At 48.8% G+C, this 10,509-nt stretch overlaps 1 protein-coding gene across 1 annotated transcript in view; it reads right to left on the reverse strand.

The window, feature by feature from the left end:
* LOC124690696 (putative transcription factor bHLH041) overlaps nt 1-10,509 on the reverse strand; it is a 30,693-nt gene that overhangs the window by 2,456 nt on the left and 17,728 nt on the right. The gene's annotated exons all lie outside the window — the stretch shown is intronic.

Consider the following 10,509-nt stretch of genomic DNA (forward strand, 5'->3'; position numbering starts at 1 on the left):
GGCCAACCGGGACTAAAGCCCCTCCCCTATATATACCCATCCAGCAGCCAACACTTAGCCATTTGGAGCCATTCTCTTCACAAGTGAGTGTTAGGTTTGCTTTTGGTTCCTCTTATGCACATAAGGTGTTTGATGAAATGCCCCAAGAGCATGAAACAAACATGATATGAAGTGTTGGAGTCACACTTGAGCTTTCTCATTTATTTTTTCCTCCTCGATCGCGGTTAGCAACTTGAACCTTTGATATGTGTCATTGATAAAATATGCATGTGTGTGTAGTTCATTAATTGTTTAATTTATATTGTTTGTAGCTAGTTAGTTTAACAAATGCATGATGGTTAATTATATATTTTATATTATAATAATGCAGATGAATCGGCAATGGATGTACGGTAACCGACTCTCCGGCGAGTTCAGTACGGGTTTGAAAGATTTCCTCGTAGTGGCTAATGCGAACAAGCAGGGGGGTTTTGTTATCTGTCCATGTGTTAAGTGTAAGAATCGAAGGGTTACTCTTCCTCAAGAGATGTTCACATGCACCTGCTTCGGCACGGTTTCATGCCAAGCTATAATTGTTGGACCAAGCATGGAGAAAGAGGGGTTATAATGGAAGAAGATGAAGAAGGGGATGATTTCAATGATGAAAGCTATCTTTCTCATTTCGGTGATACTTTCATGAAGGATGCTGAAGGTGAAGGGGAAGGTGAAGAAGAGGCACGTGATGATCCCGTTGATGATCTTGGTCGGACCATTGCTGATGCACGGAGACGCTCGCGAAACTGAAAAAGAGAGGGAGAATTTGGATCGCATGTTAGAGGATCACAGGAAGGCGCTGTACCCGGATGCGATGATGGTCTGAAAAAGCTGGGCTGCACACCGGATTTGCTGAGATGGAAGGCACGGGCAGGTGTAGCTGACTCGGCATTTGAAAACTTGCTGAAAATGTTGAAGAATATGTTTCCAAAGAATAACGAGCTGCCCGCCACTACGTACGAAGCAAAGAAGGTTGTCTGCCCTCTAGGTTTAGAGGTTCGAAGATACATGCATGCATCAACGACCGCATCCTCTACCGCGGTGAATACGAGAATTTGAATGAATGCCCGGTATGCACTGCATTGCGTTATAAGATCAGAGGCGATGACCCCGGTGACGATGTTGAGGGCCAGAAACCCAGGAAGAGGGTTCCCGCCAAGGTGATGTGGTATGCTCCTATAATACCACGGTTGAAACGTCTGTTCAGGAACAAAGAGCATGCCAAGTTGTTGCGATGGCACAAAGAGGACCGTAAGTCGGACGGGGAGTTGAGACACCCCGCAGATGGAACGCAATGGAGAAAGATCGACAGAGAGTTCAAAGATTTTGCAGCTGACGCAAGGAACATAAGATTTGGTCTAAGTACGGATGGCATGAATCCTTTTGGCGAGCGAGCTCCAGCCATAGCACCTGGCCCGTGACTCTATGCATCTACAACCTTCCTCCTTGGTTGTGCATGAAGCGGAAGTTCATTATGATGCCGGTGCTCATCCAAGGTCCGAAGCAACCCGGCAACGACATCGATGTGTACCTAAGGCCATTAGTTGATGAGCTTTTACAGCTGTGGGGCAGACCTGGTGTCCGTGTGTGGGATGAGCACAAAGAAGAGGAATTTGACCTACGAGCGTTGCTTTTCGTAACCATCAACGATTGGCCTGCTCTTAGTAACCTTTCGGGACTGTCAAATAAGGGATACAATGCATGCACGCACTGCTTACATGAGACCGAAAGTGTACATTTGCCAAATTGTAAGAAGAACGTGTACCTTGGGCATCGTCGATTTCTTCCGAAAGGTCATCCGAGTAAGAAAGAAAGGCAAGCATTACAACGGCAAGGCAGATCACCGGCCGAAGCCTGCGGAACACACTCGGTGCTGAGGTATTTGATATGGTCAAGGGTTTGAAAGTCATCTTTGGAAAGGGTCCTGGCGGACAATCGGTTCCGAAGGGAGCTGACGGGCACGTAGCCATGTGGAAGAAGAAATCTATATTCTGGGAGCTAGAATATTGGAAAGTCCTAGAAGTCCGCTCTCGCAATCGACGTGATGCACGTTACGAAGAATATTTGCGTGAACATCCTAAGCTTCTTGGGCGTGTATGGGAAGTCAAATGATACAAAGGAAGCACGGCAGGACCAACAAAGTTTGAAAGACCCTGATGACCTGCATCCGGAACGGTTTCAAGGTCGTGCCAGCTACGCTCTGACCAAAGAAGAGAAGGTCATCTTTTTTGAATGCCCGAGCAGTATGAAGGTCCCGTCAGGATTCTCGTCCAATATAAAGGGAATAATAAACATGGCGGAGAAAAAGTTCCAAAACCTGAAGTCTCACGACTGCCACGTGATTATGACGCAATTGCTTCCGATTGCTTTGAGGGGGCTCCTGCCGGAAAATGTTCGAGTAGCCATTGTGAAGCTATGTGCATTCCTCAATGCAATCTCTCGAAGGTAATCAATCCAGAAGTTCTACCACGGTTACGTAACGATGTGATCCAATGTCTTGTCGGTTTCGAGTTGGTGTTCCCGCCATCCTTCTTCAATATTATGACGCACCTCCTGGTTCACCTAGTCGATGAGATTTCCATTCTCGGTCCCGTATTTCTACACAATATGTTCCCCTTCGAGAGGTTCATGGGAGTATTAAAGAAATATGTTCGTAACCGTGCTAGGCCGTAAGGAAGCATCGCCAAGGGCTATGGAAATGAGGAGGTAATTGAGTTTTGTGTTGACTTTGTTCCCGACCTTAAGCCGATTGGTCTTCCTCAATCGCGGCACGAGGGGAGACTAAGTGGAAAAGGCACGATCGGAAGGAAATCAATGATATGTATGGACGGCCATTCTCCGATCGAAGCACACCACACGGTTCGACCAATTCCAGCTTGGTTGCTCCGTACTTTGAGAAACACAAGAATATTTTACGCTCGGACAACCCCGGGAAGCCCGAATCCTGGATTAGGAAGGCCCACATGGAGACTTTCGGCAGTTGGTTGAGAAAACATTTAATGAGTGACAATAAGGTTGTAGATCAGCTGTACATGTTGGCCAAGACACCATCTTCGACTATAACGACTTTCCAAGGGTACGAGATAAATGGGAATACATTTTACACGATCGCCCAAGATAAAAAGAGCACCAACCAAAACAGTGGTGTCCGCTTTGATGCAAGCAACCGAGAATGGGCAAAAGGTCACATATTATGGTTACATAGAGGAGATATGGGAACTTGACTATGGACCCTCCTTTAGGGTCCCTTTGTTCCGGTGCAAATGGTTCAAGCTAACAGGAGGTGGGGTAAAGGTGGACCAGCAATACGGAATGACAATGGTGGATTTCAACAATCTTGGTTACCTTGACGAACCATTCGTCCTAGCGAAAGATGTCGCTCAGGTTTTCTATGTGAAGGACATGAGTAGCAAACCGAGGAAACGGAAAGATAAGAAAACGATCAGTACATCATGCGATGATCCAAAGCGCCACATTGTTCTTTCAGGGAAAAGAAACATCGTGGGAGTGGAGGACAAGACAGACATGTCGAGAAGATTATAATATGTTTGCTGAAATTCCGCCCTTCAAAGTGAACACCGACCCAAGCATTAAGTTAAATGATGAGGATGCTCCATGGATACGGCACAATCGTAAGCAAGCGGGGACACAAGGGAAGAAATGATGTGTAATAATTTATTATTGTACCAAACTTTGTTGAATGAATCATGTGAATTATATTACCCGTGATGTGTTTGGTGTCCATTTTCGAATGATTCAATTGACTCGAGATAGCACCGATGATACATGAAATTTGGAGTGACTAAGTCATACTCCCGCATACATGAAATTTGGAGTGACTAAGTCATACTCCCGCATATAGGAAATTTGGAGTGACTAAGTCATACTCCCGCATACATGAAATTTGGAGTGATTTAGTCATACTCCTGCCTAGGCGTATAATATGCATACTCGTAGTCTTCATAGCCGCCGCCGTTGTACCGGTAGTCGTCGCCTTCTAAGTTGCCGGCGTCGTCGTCGCTGCCGTCGTCGCCGTCGTCGGGCGGCGCTCGTGGCTCGAACCGAGGGTAGCGCAGGCGGGGGATATCGCCGGCCGTGATGTAGTCCATGACGCTCCGCAGAGTCCGGCCGTACCACCATAGCCGACGGCCGGCCTCGTGGAAGTTTCCGTGAGGCAGACCGTCCTCCTCATACCTGGCGAGCGCCCTCTCACGCCGATTGATGAAGAAGGCGTCCCAAGTATGCTGGTTATCGAGATGCCAGCGGGGATTCATCCGCTGCTCCGGCGTGAGGTCGAGGTAGTAGTGGTTCGTGATGGCCGCCCGGCGCGCGGCACCCGAGGGACGGGAGGGACCGGCACGCCGCCGGCGCTTAGGCTCCGGACCGGCAGGGACGCGGTAGCCCGGTGGGCAAGGGTAGTTCGAGGCGCAAAGCTCCTCCACCTCGCTGGTAGGTTAGAGTGGGTGCGGTGGAAGCCATGAGAGAGTGATGAGAGATTGTAGCATGTCGAGCTAAGCCGGGCTACATTATATGTAGTGAGAAATGGCGGGAAAAATGGGAGCGGGAAGACAGGAGGCGGGAAGAAAGTGGCGGGAAGAAAGTGGCGGGAAGAAAGAGGCGGGAAGAAAGTGGCGGGAAGAAAGAGGCGGGAAGAAAGTGGCGGGAAGAAAGAGGCGGGAAGAAAGAGGCAGGAAGAAAGGCGGGAAGAACTGGTGGGAAGATTTTATTTTTCTGATTTTTTTTAAATATTACTTGTATTTTTAAGATTTTTAAATGAATTAGTTTTATTTTTCTGAATTTTTTGATATATTATTTGTATTTTTAAGATTTTTAAATGAATTAGTTTTATTTTTCTCGAATTTTTTGATATAGTACTTGTATTTTTAAGAATTTGAATTGAATTAGTTTTGTTTTTCTGATTTTTTTGATATAGTACTTGTATTTTTAAGAATTTGAATTGAATTAGTTTTATTTTTCTGATTTTTTTGATATATTATTTGTATTTTTAAGAATTTGAATTGAATTAGTTTTATTTTTCTGAATTTTTTGATATATTTTTTGTATTTTTATGATTTTGAAAAAGAAAAGTAATTTGAAAAAAGACCTTTAGTCGCGGTTGGGCTGGCCAACCGCGACTAAAGGTCTCTGCGCGCGGGAACGAAAAATCCGCGAAAAGGACCTTCAGTCGCGGTTGGGCTGGCCAACCGCGACTAAAGGGTACCCTTTAGTCGCGGTTCGCCTCCCCAACCGCGACTAAAGGGGGGGCTATATATCTGCGCGGCGCGGGCGGCGGTTCGCACACTTCGTCTTCGCCTCGATCTCCGTCTCGCCGATCGCCATCGCCGCACCGCGCTCGCCGTTACCGCTCCTCGCCGTCACCGCCGGGCCTCGCCGTCGCCGCAGACGTCCCCGCCGCCCTCCGCGTGTGTACCGCCGGTACGTCGCCGCCGCCCGGACCTCCGTTTCGCACCGCCGTACCAGAGCCGGGCCGCCGCCGCCGCCGCAGATCGATGGAGCTGAGGAGGAGAGAGCAGAGAGAGGCGCCGCAGATCGATGGAGGAGGAGAGAGCAGAGAGGCGCGCGCACCAGGGCCGGGCCGCCGCCGCCGCCGCGCGCGCGCTCTGTTCGCCCCGGCGGCGCTCCGCTCGCCGCCGGCGGCGCGGCGCTCTGCGCGCGATGAGAGAGGACCGGATGAGCGCGCGCGCGCGCGCGACGAGCCCGGCCCGGCCGGCTCGCTTTTTTTTTTCTTTTTTTTAGTTTTTTTAGTTTTATACTTTGTGTAACTATAAGTTTTTTTAATTAAAAACTATTAAAAATGCAACTATAACTTTGAATTAATAAAAATTGAACTAAAATAATGGGTACTAAAAAAAGAACTAAAATTGAACTAAAATGCCGCCGCCCCCCTCGCCGCCCCCTCCGTATATGCGGGTTTTTTTTTGTTCGCGGCGAGGGGGCGGCGCCACCGCCACCGCCGCCCCCCTTTCGCCACCGCCACCGCGCGCCCACCTTCCGCCGCCCCCCTTTCGCCACCGCGACCCCGCATATATGCATGTGTTGTGTCTCGACTCCGACTCCGCGCGCACCCCTTCCTCGCCCTCTCCTTTTGCCACCGCCCTTTCGCCACCGCCACCGCCCTTGTTCACTTAATTAATTTGTTTTGACTACATGTTTTCAGGACTGACATATGGCGGACGATAGAGGTGACCCGATTCTCGGACAACTATGATCCGGACGTCGAAGAACATATCTTCGGCATCATAAAAGGCGATGTTATATATGTGCCGACCGGAGAAGAAGAAGATGATATCTCTTCTTATCTGAACCTTGAGGGTGAAGATGAAGGGCGCCGTCAGCAAGATGATGCCGAAGAAACGTCGATAAACGACGATCTTCAGTTGGAAGTAGCAACCACCTCCGGCGCCGAGGTATATATATATACATATTGAGCGTCTGGTGATACAACTAACTGATTTGAATAAATTAATGTGTGTGTACTAACGCGCGCGACTCTCTTTCTTATTTTAGCCCTCGGCCGGATCGTCGAAAAAATCGAGTACGTCGTCGTCAAAGCGTGGCGCAACCAAGACGATGAAACCAGGAGAAACATGCACCATCGATGTTGTCGACGAAGAAACCGGCAGGCCGCTGGAGCCCAGCAAGAACGCCACCAAGTTTGTCAGCCAATGCGGAGCCGTTGTTAGAGACAACGTCTCGATCACCCGCCAGAGTGGAATGAGCCAAAGAAGGCACGTGTTGGTTTCACTTTTGTCGAACAGAGAGAAAAAAGATTGCTTCAACAAGCTTATGGAACATTTCGTTCTACCTCCGGAATACCGCAAATACGATGAGGAGGGTAACAAGATTGCGGAAAACAAGAAGAGGCGCAAGCTAGTCAAACAGTTCGCTTCTTTCTAGGATGGCCAACGCATTCCGGAAATACAAGCAAAATCTAGCCCATGACTTTGTCAACCAGGGCAAGACTCCGGATTTCAAAGGACAATATGAGAAACCGCAACATGATTGGCCAGAATTTGTGAAGCAAAAGAAATCGGAGCAGCTTCCTTGAACTATCGAAAAAAATAAGGAAAATGCGGCCAAGAAGGAGTACAATCATAAAATGGGGCCAGGAGGGTATCGCTTTTGGCAGCCTAAGTGGGAGAAGATGGAGAACGAGCCGAGGGCGCGAGGAATCCGTCCGAGTACGGAGGGATGGGACCCAAGGGCCAAAAGCTGGTGGTACGGGCATGGGGGATCGCTGAACCCGGAGACAGGGGAGTGTGTTTACCAGTGGCAAAATAATTACACCCACCCAAAACCTTATTGAGGCAATGAGGGATGCTCAAGAGGGGAGGATCAGGTTCAACAGAGAGAACGACGCCCGACAAAAGCCCTCGGGAATCCCGAACACGGAGGACGTGTACGAGGCATGCCCGGGGACATTTCGTGGAAACTAGGGTTCCCGCAAAGATGACCCGTACGGTTACGTGAAGCCGTAAGAGAAAGATGGATCGGGATGCGTATGTTGTGGCGAAGTTGGTAACGGAAATGGATGTGATGAAGAAAACCGTGAGTGTACTAGTCGTCGAAAGAGATGCAGCTCGGGCGCAGCATGAAGATCATCCAATGGATCTCGGAAGCCAGCAGCGGAGAAGAAGCGGCGTGGCTTCCACGGAGGCCTCACCGGCCGGTGCACCGACGATCGAAATTACCGCACCGGAGCCTCAGCTGGTGGTCGAAGTTATCGCACCGGAGCCTCCTCGCTACCCCGTGGACGATATAAAGGAGATGAAAGCATGTCATCTCGTATTATCCTATCGGGAACATGTCCATGAAGGTAGCCATCGGCAGAGTGCTTTACCACTGGAGCACTCCACCACAACAACCCCATTCAAGATGGCTATGCTCGTGTGACGGTGGAGGAGATAGTCCAAGGGTTTGAGGACCCGGACATTGACATTGCTACACCTGAAGGGGTGAAAAGACTTGGAGATGTCAAGCGCCGGCTCATTCTATGGCGGAAGAAATTTATCAAGTTTCCGAGCAGGCGCCAACAAGTCCACCCCCGTACGGTGGTGGTGGTGGCGGTGGCGGTGACGGTGGCGGTGGCGGTGGCGGTGACGGTGGCGGTGGCGGTGACGGTGGCGGTGGTGCTTCACCTAATACACCTCATTCACGCCGCCCGACGCCGCCGCCCCCCGGTCCTCGTCCGGCGGGTGATCGGACACCGGTACCGCCCCCAATCCACCTCCGGCGAAGAAGCGTGAAGCAGTCCCGGGTTATTAACCCGGACCCTTACGTACCTAAGAAAACAAAGGTACCGGAGGTATCACCGAAGCCTCTCCCCACGAGGCCTTGGGAAAGTAGTGCCGAGGAAGTCGAGGCGGGCGCGGCTGCTGATTTAGAGAAATGGAAGGCGAACGTCAAGAAGAAAATAGAGGGCGAGCCCAAGCCAGCATATTCTGACAAGGAAAAGCAGTGGGCTAAGTCATTTTTGAACACACCGTCCCAAGCCGCGAAGAATCTGCCCGACGACTATTTACGTGAACTTCGTAGGCAAGCACTCGCGTTGAAGACCAGAAAGAGTTGGCGGAGAAGAAAGCCTTGAAGGACGAGGCCGAGTCAAAATTAGAAAGGGGGAAAGAAGTTGCCCAGCTCGGGGAACAAAGTAAACAATCGATCGCCCCGCTCATAGTGCAAGCCGCCGGTCCGGATGCCCCCGATATCATAGCAGCTGCGGCAAGACATGGATTGACTGTAGAAAGTGCCAGAAAACAAGCGACCGACTTAGGTATCACTCTTCGTGCAGTGTTAGGCCTTGATGAGGCGCCAATGAAGGACGTAGTATTTTCATATGTGAAGAATGGCCCTCTCATCGAGCCTGCGCAGGAAGAGGATCTACCTCGACAAATGAAAGGTCTGCTAAATTGGTACAAGGGTTACATAAAACATGAAAACGCCAAAGACTATATCTATGCTGAAGTTAAATATGTGCATCACTTCAAACGTTACTCGGGTACAAATTCCTCCGAGTGAATTGTTCCACTGTTCAATCATGCGTGAGCTCGATAAATCTATCATCAGTTGCTACGTTCGTAAGTGATTTATTAATTTCTACCCCATCTCGTTCATTGCTCGCACTATATATATATATATTGTCCTAACTATCTTGTTGTGTACGCTATATATTATGCAGAATGAAGAAGCGGGAAATGCGAATAAGGAACATCCATGATGTTGGGTTCATTGACCCACACATCGTTAATTCATATGTGTTAGAATACCACCCCGCCGACGTGGAGGAAGACCTGTGGCGGTTTATTAGAAAACAGCAAGAGAAAAGTGATATTCTATTTCCTTACCATTTTGGGTGAGTGTTTCTGTCTTGAGCACATTCTCTTTTGTTTACTCCATGCATGGTATGTGGCTAATCGATGAGTTATGCATGACTGTGCATGTATCGTGTCCGCAGGTTCCACCGGATTCTTATGGTAATTAAAGTTCAGACCTCCTCAGTTCTCGTCCACGACTCTCTGAATATGGATCCGGCGCTTTGGGGCTACATGAGAAAAATGATGCAAAAGTAATTATTTTCATTCATTTGCGCTCTATATCGATCGGCCTATTTCGTTCATCATTTCCTTATATCAAGTAACTAATTAATAACTCTCTTGTTTATTTAATTTTCTTTGCCTCGTAGGGTTTGGAGACGGTTCGTAGATACCAAGGTCGGTGAATTCAAAAAAGAGCTACATTTTAAAATGGCAGTGCCGACGTCTGGGGATACTCAGCCACCGGGGACCAATCTATGTGGATACTATGTTTGTGAGAGGATCCGGAGATACTCGCAATGAGCGGGACCGTACGTGTGAGAACAACATCCCGAGGAATAACCTCCGGAAGACGCTTAGTCCGAAGCTCGCTTCCGACCACTTCAAGAGGAACTAGCTGGATGGTTGGCGAGGGAAGTCATCGATCCTAGAGGAGAACACTATTACGATGACGTAGATCTTTATACGCACCGGAATTTGTAACTAACTTGTTCAAAATTGTATATGGTCATCCGATATTGAATATATATTGTATATGGTCATCCGATATTGAATATATATTGTATATTACTCTTGAATTCTTTTTGGTTCTAATTTCAAATTTGTTTGAAATTGTACATTCATATGCATGTATGTATACGAGTACCGTAGAATATGTGAAACTCCTTCAAAATTAAAACCCAAAAGAAATAAAATAATACAAATTAAAAAGAAACCAGATTTAGGGGGAGGGGGGGGCTAAACCCTAAACCCCGCGGAGGCCTTTAGTCGCGGTTGGCCGAAGAACCGCGACGAAAGGTCCTCCGCCCTGGCGCCGCCCTGCGGCCCACGTGGATGGGCCTTTAGTCGCGGTTCGTGAGGAACCGCGACTAAAGGGGGGGCCTTTAGTCGCGCTACTTTGGTCGCGGTTGGGCCACCGCGACTA

The sequence above is a fragment of the Lolium rigidum genome, chromosome 2 (assembly GCF_022539505.1).
Source record: "Lolium rigidum isolate FL_2022 chromosome 2, APGP_CSIRO_Lrig_0.1, whole genome shotgun sequence".
NCBI classification, from domain to species: domain Eukaryota; kingdom Viridiplantae; phylum Streptophyta; class Magnoliopsida; order Poales; family Poaceae; genus Lolium; species Lolium rigidum.